Consider the following 12,921-nt stretch of genomic DNA (forward strand, 5'->3'; position numbering starts at 1 on the left):
TTTTTCCCGAAAATCCACCAGATATAGAAAGAATTGAGTATAAGGTAACATGATTAAAAGGATTTTAATTCAAGGATTATAAGAGATGATCATAAAAGGAATATAATGTATTGAGAAAGGTTAAAGGAACCCAAATAATAAGATCCCTGGTATGATCCCTCAAACGATAAAGGAGAACGAAAGTTAAGCGAACCGTATAACAGATCAGCGGTCATTAGGCAAGTAATTAGGAGTTAATCAAGGAGGTTAGGGATGATGATGTCATCAAACCAACAAGAAGAGGACAAGTGTGGGAAGATGACATAAGAATGATGACCTAAGCATGACAAAAAGAAGTGTGTTGTTGGTTGATTGTGAACCACACAAAATTTACCATGGTAATAATCTAATTAACAAACAAAGTGGATCAACCAAGCCAAAAATAAATCATAACATCAAAAACACAAAACACTTCCATTTTTCAAGAAGAGCTCTCGGCATCTTCCTTTTTTTCAAAGAAGAAAATTCAAAATCCAAGATCCAAGCATTGTTAAATTGCAAGGTAATTATCCAAGGTTTCTTATGATTAGTTATGGCTATCCTAGGAGTGTAAGCTCCAAATTCCTTCACTATATCTTTCAATAAATCATTTAAGACGAGAGTGAATAGTGTTTTCAAGAAATTTAAATTGTTTGATCTTGTGTTTTTGGTTAGATTAAGCTTTGGTAAGGACTTTCAAGGGTGATTCCAAGCTCCTTAGTTACTTTTACTCACCAAGGAAGGTATAATCTCATATCATAGCCCTACTTTTGTATATTTAGAGTTTTTGTGTTTGGTATGGTTCATGAGAAGCATGATTCTTGTAGACTTAGAGTGTGGTTGGTTTTGTAATGAGTTTGGAGTTGTAAATCATGGATTATTGGTTAATGAACTTAAGAATAGTTTTAGTTCATGTTTGAGAATAATATAAATTGGAGAACTTGAGGTGTTGGGGCTGTTGTAGTACTGTATGGATGGAGCTTGGTTGTAGTAATAATTTGTGGATTGATTTGGAGTAGGATAAAATTTGGTAATTGCGTAAACATAGCCGTCGTCATGCCTGATTTACTTTAATTTTCGAGTCTTCCAAAATGATTTTTAAAAAGTTAGGGCGGATCCCAAATGTAATAACCCCCAAAATTTTCAACTTTTTGTAACCCTTATGAATAGTGTTTTAGCTGAATGAGAAAACTTTTCATGCCACACTATGTAGGGGTTCTGTTATGGATATTCTGAGATTTTATTAGTACTCTATATGGTATATAAGTGTATGTAAAGATCGTCAGAATCCAATTCCGAACACTTTGATTTTTCCCGGAAATCCACTAGATACAGAAAGAATTGAGTATAAGGTAACAGGATAAAAAAGATTTAAATTAAAGGATTATAAGAGATGATCATAAAAGGAATATAATATATTGAGAAAGGTTAAGGGAACCTAAGTAATAAGATCACGGGTATGATCCCTCAAACGATAAACGAAAACGAAAGTTAAGCGAACCGTATAACAGATCAGCGGTCATTAGGCAAACAATTAGGAAGTTAATCAAAGGGATTAGAGAGGATGATGTCACCCAACCAATGAGAAGAGGACAAGGAGGGGAAGATGACATCATAGCATGACATAAGAAGGAAGGAAATGTGGTGGATTGTTAACCACACAAAAACAAGGTTAAATTGGTAATTAACCTAAAATAAAACAAATCTAATTCAATCAACCAAGCCAAACATTTCATTTCATCAAAACAAAAAACACAAAACCTCTTATTTCTTCATTGCTCTCGGCTTTTGCCATTTTCAAGAGAAAGAATTTTCAAAACTCAAGATCAAGGCTTCCTAAATTGGTAAGATAATTCCCTAGTCATCCTTATGCATAGTTATGGCTATCTTATGAGTTTAAGCCTTCAATTCTTTCTCAATCTTCTTCAAGAAATCAATGAAGAAGACAATGAATAGTGATTTCAAAGTTTTTAACTTGTTTTTTTCTTGTTTTCCTTTAAGATCCAAGCATCCCTTAGACTTCTCAAGGCTTCTTAAGGCTTCCTAACTACTCCCACCACTTCAAGGAAGGTATATCATCTCCAAACCCTAGATTCCTTTGTATAATAAGATGATTTTGATTGTTATGGTGATATAGTAGCTTAATTCTTGGGGTTTAGAGTTTGGGTTGGAGTGGTAGTTAAATGGAATGGTGAATCTTGTTGTTTTGGTTAAAAGAACTTAAGTATAGTTAAATTCAAGCTTAAGCATAAGTATAAATGTTAATATTGGATTTATTGGGGATGTTATGATGTGATAAGGATGGACTTTGGTTGTATGAATGGATTGAGGTTGAATTGTGATGGTTTTTGAATGGTTTAAAATTGGGAAATCGCGTAAACATAGTCGTCGTAATGTCCGATTTACTTTAGACTGCTTTTGTTCATAACATTTGGACCCGAGAACTCCCTGCTAGATTATTACCATTGCCATTTTTAGATAGTTCATGTTGCAAGCTTCGTTTTGATATGTAGTTCGTTTGATTCCGATGTACTGTTTAGGAGAAACGGCCGTTTCAAGTAACGGCGTTTCGCGAACGAAACTTTTCCCCTCGCCTTACTTTGAAACATAGGTTAAAGACTAAAAAGGGTTAATTAGTGTATGAAACAATTATGGTAAGAGTGTTAGGCAGTTGGTAAGACACTCGCGAAGGAATCTCCTTAAAACTCGTAATGGTTAAATTATTAAAAATGGTGGAGCCGAGGGTACTCGAGTGACTTAAGAGAATCAGTAAGCGCAAAGCGAGCGTTAGAGTCTAATTTGGTTAGAGTATAGAATTACAAGTGACTTTGGTTTAATTCCAACTTACTTGTTGTTTATAGGTTACCAGACTCGTCCCGAGCCATTCGTAACCCCCAGTCGCTCAGGCAAGTTTTTTACCCGTATAACTGTTGTTCTGATGTATATGTATATGTGCATGATCTTGCGTTAAATGCATATTTGTTATTAGCAAACTCTTGCGATATATTGTAGCATGTGATATGGTATATATGCATGCCTGTTTCATATTCTTGATTTATATTTCTGTTGGTTCAAACGCTTACAGTTGCATAATACCTATGCTAGAGATAAGCGGTATTTGAGTTTTCCCTTAGTATAGGGGATAAAAGGTGAACATATTTCTAAACCGGGAGTCGATGTTCCCGAGTATAATATATATATTTTTATATATATATATGGTTATAGTTTTCAAAACTATTAATCGAATAAGGTTTATTCCATAACTTTAACTTTATTTTATTATTGAATATTATTTCGAATATTCATCCGAGGACTTATGACTCCTTTATTTTATTATTGAATATTATTTCGAATATTCATCCGAGGACTTATGACTCCTTTATTTTATTATTGAATATTATTTCGAATATTCATCCGAGGACTTATGACTCCTTTATTTTATTATTGAATATTATTTCGAATATTCATCCGAGGACTTATGACTCCTTTATTTTATTATTGAATATTATTTCGAATATTCATGCGAGGGCTTATGACTCAGTTATATTATTAATGATTATTAATTGGATATTTATTTGAGGATGTATGACTCCTTTATTTTATTTAATGAATATTATTTATAATATTCATTCGAGGTATTATGACTTCGCTTAATATTTATTAATATTCTTTATTTTATTAAAGAATAATGTTCGATAATCAAACTTACTTTTGATATTCAAATAAAGATATTACTTTCGTATAAGTATATCTTTGATTATTTACTATTCATTTCAAGTAAGTTTTCCAACTTCTACCTCAATTATTCTTTATGGGAATATTATTTAAATAATAATATTCAGATATTTCTTTTATATTGAAACTGATTTACTTTATTAAATCAACATTATTCCAAACACTTTTTAAAGTGTTTTCGAGTCTTCAAAATGATTTTTAAAAGTTAGAGCGGATCCCAAAACTCATTTTTATATTTAAGATCTTCCTTTTAAAAAGGGGATTTAAATACTCGCTCAAAACCTGAGGGATCCGGCTCTATGGTGTATTTTATATTCGCAACAAGGTTGCAGTTTTGGTAAATGAATTGATTACTTACCCAACGTTCGGGAAGTAAGTCCATCTATCGAGTTGGCATAAGCAACATGGGCTCAGTGGGCGTCCATGATAGTGTAAGTGGCTCAGTGGGAGTCCATCAAATGCATAAGTGGCTGAGTGGCAGTCCAGCATAAGGTCCTATTGCGACCAGGGTGATGACCAGTGGGGAATTCGTCCATCTACTAGTAGAAAAGGTTACTTATTGGTATCTTTGCCTGATCAGCAAGATATCGGGTTTATGCCACAATTCTTTTTCCCTTCCAAAAATTCATTGGGTGTTACAAAGTCTGTTCATACTTTGCATGACAGAGGTTTTCAGGGACGGTATAAAGAAGATGTATATGTGGATATATATATCGGAACTTAATAAAAGTATATCATAACTTCATTTCCTTCAATACTACTTCAAAGATTTAATCTATTCAAATCTGTCTTGTAGTCTCATCTATGTGATGAACTGTTGAAAGCTAGTTATACTTTGAACAGTGGTAGTTCAAGTAACTTTATAATTGATATGAGTATAGTGAAGTATTTGGTAATTTCATCCCTTGTTTTTACTTATATCTAGTAAGTAATTATCTTACACTTGATAAAGGATTCTAGTAAGTATCCGTTTAGATACTTGTATTATTGTTATCACCATATATTATCTTGCGAGCTATAAGGCTCACTCTTGCTTTATTTCTTCATCACACAACAACAATTAGGAAAGATGGCCAGACTCCAGCAGATCCAGCGCAAGCGCGTGGGAAGCGTCCCGCGTCTTCCCGTTGATGTTGTAGCTGCTATAGCTGCAGAGGTAGATCTATTGGTAGATCAGGCATTCTACTTTTGAGAATCAATTATATATAATTATAACTTGTGGCAGATAATGGCAATTAACTGTAAATTTATCAAGTAATCATTTTGGGTTGTTATAACTTTTAATTATGGATTCAAGGACTTGTACTTATTTCAATTTCATCTCTGAGACTATAACGGGTTGTGGTGTGTGTTAGTGTGGGGTCACAGCATAAGGTTATTTATTATTAATTAAGTGAAGTGATATTGTGGAAAGAAAGACCGTGACGACCCGGATCCCTGACCCCGGATCTGGGGGTGTTACAGAAATGGTATCAGAGCTAAGCGTTATAAACCTCAGAGATGATGCGACGATATAATAACAAACCCACAAAGATAATAAGAACTCTTGCCAAGTTCATGGTCGGACTACTTAAAGTAGTGCTGACAGTTAAAACCCTTACGGGAACCCTTATAAGTATCATGATAGTAATTTAGCTCGTTTAATGTGTAGGCGCTGAGATAGAGGACCCTGAGATGTTCGAGCGTGAGCATGATGAGGCACTGCTAGATGTTGAGGATCAGGAGGAGCCTGAGATGGAGGAGGATGAGGAGGACCCCTCAGAGGAGTCAGAGACGGAGGTCATTGCTATTTCAGATGAGGAGGACCCCTCAGAGGAGTTAGAGACAGAGGTCATTGCTATTCCAGATGAGGAGGACCTGGATGAGGTCCCAGTAGCTGAGGAGCGTGTCGGACCTATGGTAGTGTATGCTGGTACCCCTTTACCCACACTTCCGGTGGTCAGAGCTCCTACCCCTCCACCACTATCTTGGATCCCTTATGATGACAGCTCAGAGACCCATACTTCCGAGCCTAGGCAGACTGAGGAGACACCCCCAACGGCTCCGGATTCACCACCTCTCGACCCTTCCCACAGGCAGTCTTCGTTAGCCCACGGCTATGTTCAGGATGTACTGAGGACCCGAGTGGCTGTTGCTGAGGCCCGACTGGATGAGGCCAGGAGGGAGTTGGATGCGGAGAGGGCAGGTAGGCGTACCCGAGCTTATGAGACTAGGGCTTCTATACCCCGATCCTTGCGGAGGGAGCTGACGGGGATAGAGCTCACGTCCCAAGCGAGACTCAGATCTCTCCAGGGGGACAGGCATGGTAGGATCTCTAGGCGGCAGGCCGACTATATCTTCCGTCGTGCGATGGAAAGGGTATGGGAGCTGACCCGCTCCGGTGTGTGATTCAGGACTGACGATGGGATAGTTTAGTTGTCTAGTTAGCCGAGACCTTAGTAAGAGCCAATTTTCCGGGATAGTTGACTTGTATATAGCATCCCTTTTTCTGACTAGATAGATAGACTCTTGTGTATCACTTTTGGGACAGATGGTTGTAGCACTGTTGTACTTTTGACCAGATCAAACTATGTATTTCTCGCATTATGTATATATTTGTTTCCTTTCGGTTCAGTTCCTTAGTGACGAGATCACTGTTTTTATCATTATTATTACTGCACTTCTTATTAGAACTGTGATAATGTAATAGAATTGCGAGATACGTTCTCTCCATTATGGGAGCTGTGCAAGGCACAATGTTGTATATGATTGTGACCTAACGTTGATTTTTCCCAATAATTTTTTTTTTATCAGTATCATGCCGCCAAGAAAGATTGGAACTAGGGCGAACCCTGGATCTGAGGACCAGGGAAGCCATAACCAGGACGATAGGAACCAGGAACACGGTGAAGAGGAAGATGAGGATTATGTGGAACAGGATGACTCCCTGTATGAAGAGGAAGAGGAAATATATGATGTTGAGGGATTTGAGATAGAGGCTGAAGAAGGAGAAACTGTGGTTGAGCAACCAATACCAAACCCAGGCATGGACCCTATGGGCCAGTTCATGCAACTACTAAGGCAGAACTTGGAACGTCAACCCAACCCACCCCCTCAAGGAAATAACAATGCTGTGGTAAACTCTTTCAGGACTTTTAAGTCCCTTAAGCCCCCTGAGTTCCACGGATCAGCCGACCCAGTTGAGGCAAGGGCATGGTTAAAGGAAATGGAGAAATCCTTTGAGATTCTGAGTACCGATGAGGCACAGAAGACTGTATTTGCTACCTACCTTCTGAAAGGAGAGGCTAACTACTGGTGGGAGGCCAAGAAAAACATGGAGACAAATGCTATTATAACCTGGGAGAGATTCAGTCAGTTGTTTCTGGGAAAGTATTTCCCGAGGTTTATGGAAAACCAGATGGAGCTCAAGTTCTTGGAGCTAAAGCAGAATAACTTATCTGTAGCAGAGTATGAAGCGAAATTTACTGAGTTATCAAGGTTTGTGCCGGAGTTTGTGAGCACCGAGGAAAAGAAATCTAGGAGGTTTCAGCAGGGACTGAAACCGTGGATTCAGAATAGGGTGGCAATCCTTGAGCTTACGGATTATGCCACTCTGGTGCAAAAGGCAACAATTGTAGAAGCCGGAAGTGAACAGATGCAGAAGGAAAGAGAGAAGAAGGGAATAAAGAGGAAAAGTATGAGCATGGGTGGAGGTTCCGCAGGAAGGAGCTTCCCAACTAGATTTAATCGAGGAGCAGTGTCCCTACCGGGAAGGAACACTGGGTTTAAGCGGCCAATGAGCGTGAGTGTGAGCCAGAGCGGCCAGAAGTCAAGAATGTCCTATTCCAACCAGTCTCGACCCCCATTGCCAGCCTGTAACACTTGTGGAAGGATGCACACTGGGGAGTGTAAAGGAAAGCCAGTAACCTGCTTTAAGTGCGGTCGGGAAGGTCACTATTCAACTAAGTGCCCATCATCAACCCCTGCCGTCATTCCAACCACCACTTATCATCAGTGTGGACGCCCAGGTCATTGGAAGAGGGAATGCCCAATGAACAAACCAGCAGCTTCGGGAGCAAGCAGGGCTGCCTCCAATAGGCCACCTACTGTAAGAACTTTCAACATGACAGTCCAGGATGCTATGAAAGATTCAGATGTGATAGCAGGTACCCTTTCTCTAAATTCAGTCAGTGTAAACGTTTTATTTGATTCGGGAGCAACTAAATTTTTTTATATCAAAGGACCTTGCGCGTAAGTTAAGACTTAAGGCTGAACCCTTGATAGAACCCTTACAAGTAGAAATAGCCAATCATGAGATTATTCCTGTTAACCAGATTCACCCCGCCTGTGAGATAGGCATAGGGGAGCAATCTTTTAGTGTTGATCTGATTCCTTTTAAATTAGGGGAGTTTGATGTAATTTTGGGAATGGACTGGCTATCTAGCAATGATGCTCAGATAGACGGTAAAGGGAAGAAAGTTAAGTTAAATATCCCAGGGAAGAAAGAAGTTATATTTAGAGGAAAGAGGCAGACACAGAAATTTTTGACTATGGCCCATGCCAGAAGGATGCTACGAAAAGGAAATGAGGCCTACCTAGCCTATGTGGTGGACACACAGAAGGAGGTGCCCAACTTACAAGATATTCCAGTAGTCAACGAATTTGAAGATGTATTCCCACAAGACCTTCCGGGATTACCACCCGATAGAGTGTTTGAATTTGTTATTGAATTGGCCCTCGGGACGGCGCCAGTTTCAAAAGCACCTTACCGGTTAGCCCCGTTAGAAATGAAGGAATTAGCTATCCAATTGCAGGAACTCTTGGATAAGGGTATGATAAGACCCAGTGTGTCTCCGCGGGGAGCACCGGTTTTATTTGTTAAGAAGAAAGATGGGAGCATGAGGCTGTGCATCGACTATCGAGAGTTGAACAAGCTAACCATAAAGAACAGGTATCCATTACCTAGAATAGACGATCTGTTCGACCAGCTAAAGGATGCTGTTTATTTTTCCAAGATCGACCTGAGAACTGGATATCACCAACTAAAGATTAAATCGAAGATATTTCCAAGACAGCGTTCCGTACCAGATATGGGCATTATGAGTTCTTGGTAATGTACTTTGGATTAACCAACGCCCCAGCGGCTTTCATGGATTTAATGAATAGAGTATTTAAGAAGTACTTGGACAAGTGTGTGATAGTTTTTATCGATGATATTTTGATCTACTCAAGGACTGAGGCAGAACATGCAGAGCATTTGAGGATAGCTCTAGGAATACTCAGAGAGGAACAGTTATATGCCAAATTCTCGAAGTGTGAATTCTGGCGGAATGAAGTACAGTTTTTAGGACATGTGATCAATAAAGAAGGAGTATTGGTCGACCCCTCCAAGATAGAGGCAGTCTCAAATTGGGAAAGGCCAACCACACCCACAGAGGTAAGGAGTTTCATAGGATTGGTCGGCTACTATCGTAGATTTGTACAGGACTTTGCGAAGATCGCAGCCCCTTTGACACGACTTACTCGTAAGACAGAGAAGTTTGAATGGACGGAGAAATGTGAGAACAGTTTTCAGGAATTAAAGAAAAGGTTGGTAACGGCCCCGGTGTTGGCATTGCCGGACGGAAAAGGAGATTTTGTGATATATAGTGACGCGTCGCACAAAGGATTAGGGTGTGTGCTTATGCAGCACGGTAAAGTGATTGCGTATGCGTCGAGACAACTGAAGGAATACGAGATTAGATATCCTACTCATGACCTTGAGCTCGCGGCAATAGTATTTGCCTTAAAAATTTGGAGGCACTACTTGTATGGAGAGAAGTGCGAGATTTTCACAGACCATAAGAGCCTCAAGTACATATTTACGCAGAAAGAGCTCAACATGCGCCAGAGGAGATGGTTAGAACTAATCAAGGACTATGATTGTGAGATTCTCTATCATCCAGGGAAAGCCAATGTGGTGGCTGATGCCCTTAGTAGAAAGGAAAGACTCAGAATGATAACGACTTCGGAAGAATTGATAAGTGATTTTGAGAGAATGGAAATAGAAGTAAAGGTAACCGGAACCGGAACTGAAAAGCTTTTTGAGATCTCAATGCAGCCAGAGTTATTGGAAAAGATCAGATTGTGCCAGGAGAAAATAATGAATGAAGGCAGAGAGTCAATGACTGGAGAGGAAATCCATACTGAGAAAGATGATAAAGGGATAATGAGGTACTCCTACCGGATTTGGGTTCCGAATGTTCAAGAGCTTAAAGATGAGATTTTGGATGAAAGCCATAGTTCAAGGTATTCCATTCACCCAGGAAGTACCAAGATGTATAGGGATTTGAAGGAATATTACTGGTGGCCCAACATGAAGAGGGACGTAGCAGAATGGGTAAACAAATGTTTGACTTGCCAAAGGGTAAAGGCAGAGCACCAGAGACCCAGTGGACTTTTACGACCCCTGGAGATTCCCGAGTGGAAATGGGAATAGATAGCGATGGATTTTGTTGTAGGCTTGCCAAGGACGAAAGCCAATCATGACGCCATATGGGTAATTATAGACCGACTGACAAAGTCAGCTCATTTCATTCCTATCAATGAGAGATATACAGTCGATAGACTGGTGGACATTTACCTTAAGGAAATAGTGACGCGACATGGAGTCCCGGCATCCATTGTCTCAGACCGAGACCCCAGGTTCAACTCCAGATTTTGGAGGAGCTTTCAGGAATGTGCGGGGACCAAGTTAAATATGAGTACCGCGTACCATCCCCAGACGGATGGGCAGAGTGAAAGGACCATCCAGACACTAGAGGATATGTTGAGAGTCTGTGCAATAGACCTTAAAGGAAGTTGGGATGACCACTTGCCGTTGATCGAGTTTTCTTATAACAATAGCTTTCATGCTAGCATCGGAATGCCGCCTTATGAGGCCCTGTACGGAAGAAGGTGTCGATCTCCCTTATACTGGGATGAAGTAGGAGAGCGGAAGATGCTCGGACCCGAAGTGGTCCAAAGAACCAAAGACATAGTGGATCTTATCAGAGGACGGCTTGTAGCAGCCCAAGACAGACAGAAGAAATATGCAGACCTAGCCCGAAAGGACAAGGAATATGAAGTCGGGGACTTAGTACTGCTAAAGGTATCCCCTTGGAAGGGATTAATAAGGTTCGGAAAGAAAGGAAAACTAAGCCCAAGGTACATTGGACCTTTTGAGATATTAAGACGGATTGGAAAGTTAGCTTACGAGCTAGCCTTACCCCCTAACTTGCAACAAGTTCATAATGTGTTCCATGTGTCAATGCTAAGGAAGTATCATCGGGATGCCAGACACATAGTGGAGTACGAGCAGGTGGATATGCAACCAGACCTGACTTACGTGGAGAAGCCAGTAAGGATTATCGATAAGAAGGAGCAGGTGCTTCGGAACAAAGTAATCAAGCTAGTCAGAGTGTTGTGGCAGAATCATAATGTGGAAGAATCAACTTGGGAACTAGAGAGCGCAATGCTAGAAAAGTACCCCCATTTGTTTTCTATTTCCCGGAATCCTTTTAAGGAGGGGAGACTGTAATAACCCCCAAAATTTTCAACTTTTTGTAACCCTTATGAATAGTGTTTTAGCTGAATGAGAAAACTTTTCATGCCACACTATGTAGGGGTTCTGTTATGGATATTCTGAGATTTTATTAGTACTCTAAATGGTATATAAGTGTATGTAAAGATCGTCAGAATCCAATTCCGAACACTTTGATTTTTCCCGGAAATCCACTAGATACAGAAAGAATTGAGTATAAGGTAACAGGATAAAAAAGATTTAAATTAAAGGATTATAAGAGATGATCATAAAAGGAATATAATATATTGAGAAAGGTTAAGGGAACCTAAGTAATAAGATCACGGTTATGATCCCTCAAACGATAAACGAAAACGAAAGTTAAGCGAACCGTATAACAGATCAGCGGTCATTAGGCAAACAATTAGGAAGTTAATCAAAGGGATTAGAGAGGATGATGTCACCCAACCAATGAGAAGAGGACAAGGAGGGGAAGATGACATCATAGCATGACATAAGAAGGAAGGAAATGTGGTGGATTGTTAACCACACAAAAACAAGGTTAAATTGGTAATTAACCTAAAATAAAACAAATCTAATTCAATCAACCAAGCCAAACATTTCATTTCATCAAAACAAAAAACACAAAACCTCTTATTTCTTCATTGCTCTCGACTTTTGCCATTTTCAAGAGAAAGAATTTTCAAAACTCAAGATCAAGGCTTCCTAAATTGGTAAGATAATTCCCTAGTCATCCTTATGCATATTTATGGCTATCTTTTGAGTTTAAGCCTTCAATTCTTTCTCAATCTTCTTCAAGAAATCAATGAAGAAGACAATGAATAGTGATTTCAAAGTTTTTAACTTGTTTTTTTCTTGTTTTCCTTTAAGATCCAAGCATCCCTAAGACTTCTCAAGGCTTCTTAAGGCTTCCTAGCTACTCCCACCACTTCAAGGAAGGTATATCATCTCCAAACCCTAGATTCCTTTGTATAATAAAATGATTTTGATTGTTATGGTGATATAGTAGCTTAATGCTTGTGGTTTAGAGTTTGGGTTGGAGTGGTAGTGAAATGGAATGGTGAATCTTGTTGTTTTGGTTAAAAGAACTTAAGTATAGTTAAATTCAAGCTTAAGCATAAGTATAAATGTTAATATTGGATTTATTGGGGATGTTATGATGTGATAAGGATGGACTTTGGTTGTATGAAAGGATTGAGGTTGAATTGTAATGGTTTTTGAATGGTTTAAAATTGGGAAATCGCGTAAACATAGCCGTCGTAATGTCCGATTTACTTTAGACTGCTTTTGTTCATAACATTTGGACCCGAGAACTCCCTGGTAGATTATGACCAATGCCATATTTAGATATTTCATGTTGCAAGCTTCGTTTTGATATGTAGTTCGTTTGATTCCGATGTACGGTTTAGGAGAAACGGCCGTTTCAAGTAACCGCGTTTCGCGAACGAAACTTTTCCCCTCGCCTTACTTTGAAACATAGGTTAAAGACCAAAAAGGGTTAATTAGTGTATGAAACAATTATGGTAAGAGTGTTAGGCAGTTGTTAAGACACTCGCGAAGGAATCGCCTTAAAACTCGTAATGGTTAAATTATTAAAAATGGTGGAGCCGAGGGTACTCGAGTGACTT

Source organism: Apium graveolens, chromosome 3 (genome assembly GCF_009905375.1).
Source record: "Apium graveolens cultivar Ventura chromosome 3, ASM990537v1, whole genome shotgun sequence".
NCBI lineage: Eukaryota > Viridiplantae > Streptophyta > Magnoliopsida > Apiales > Apiaceae > Apium > Apium graveolens.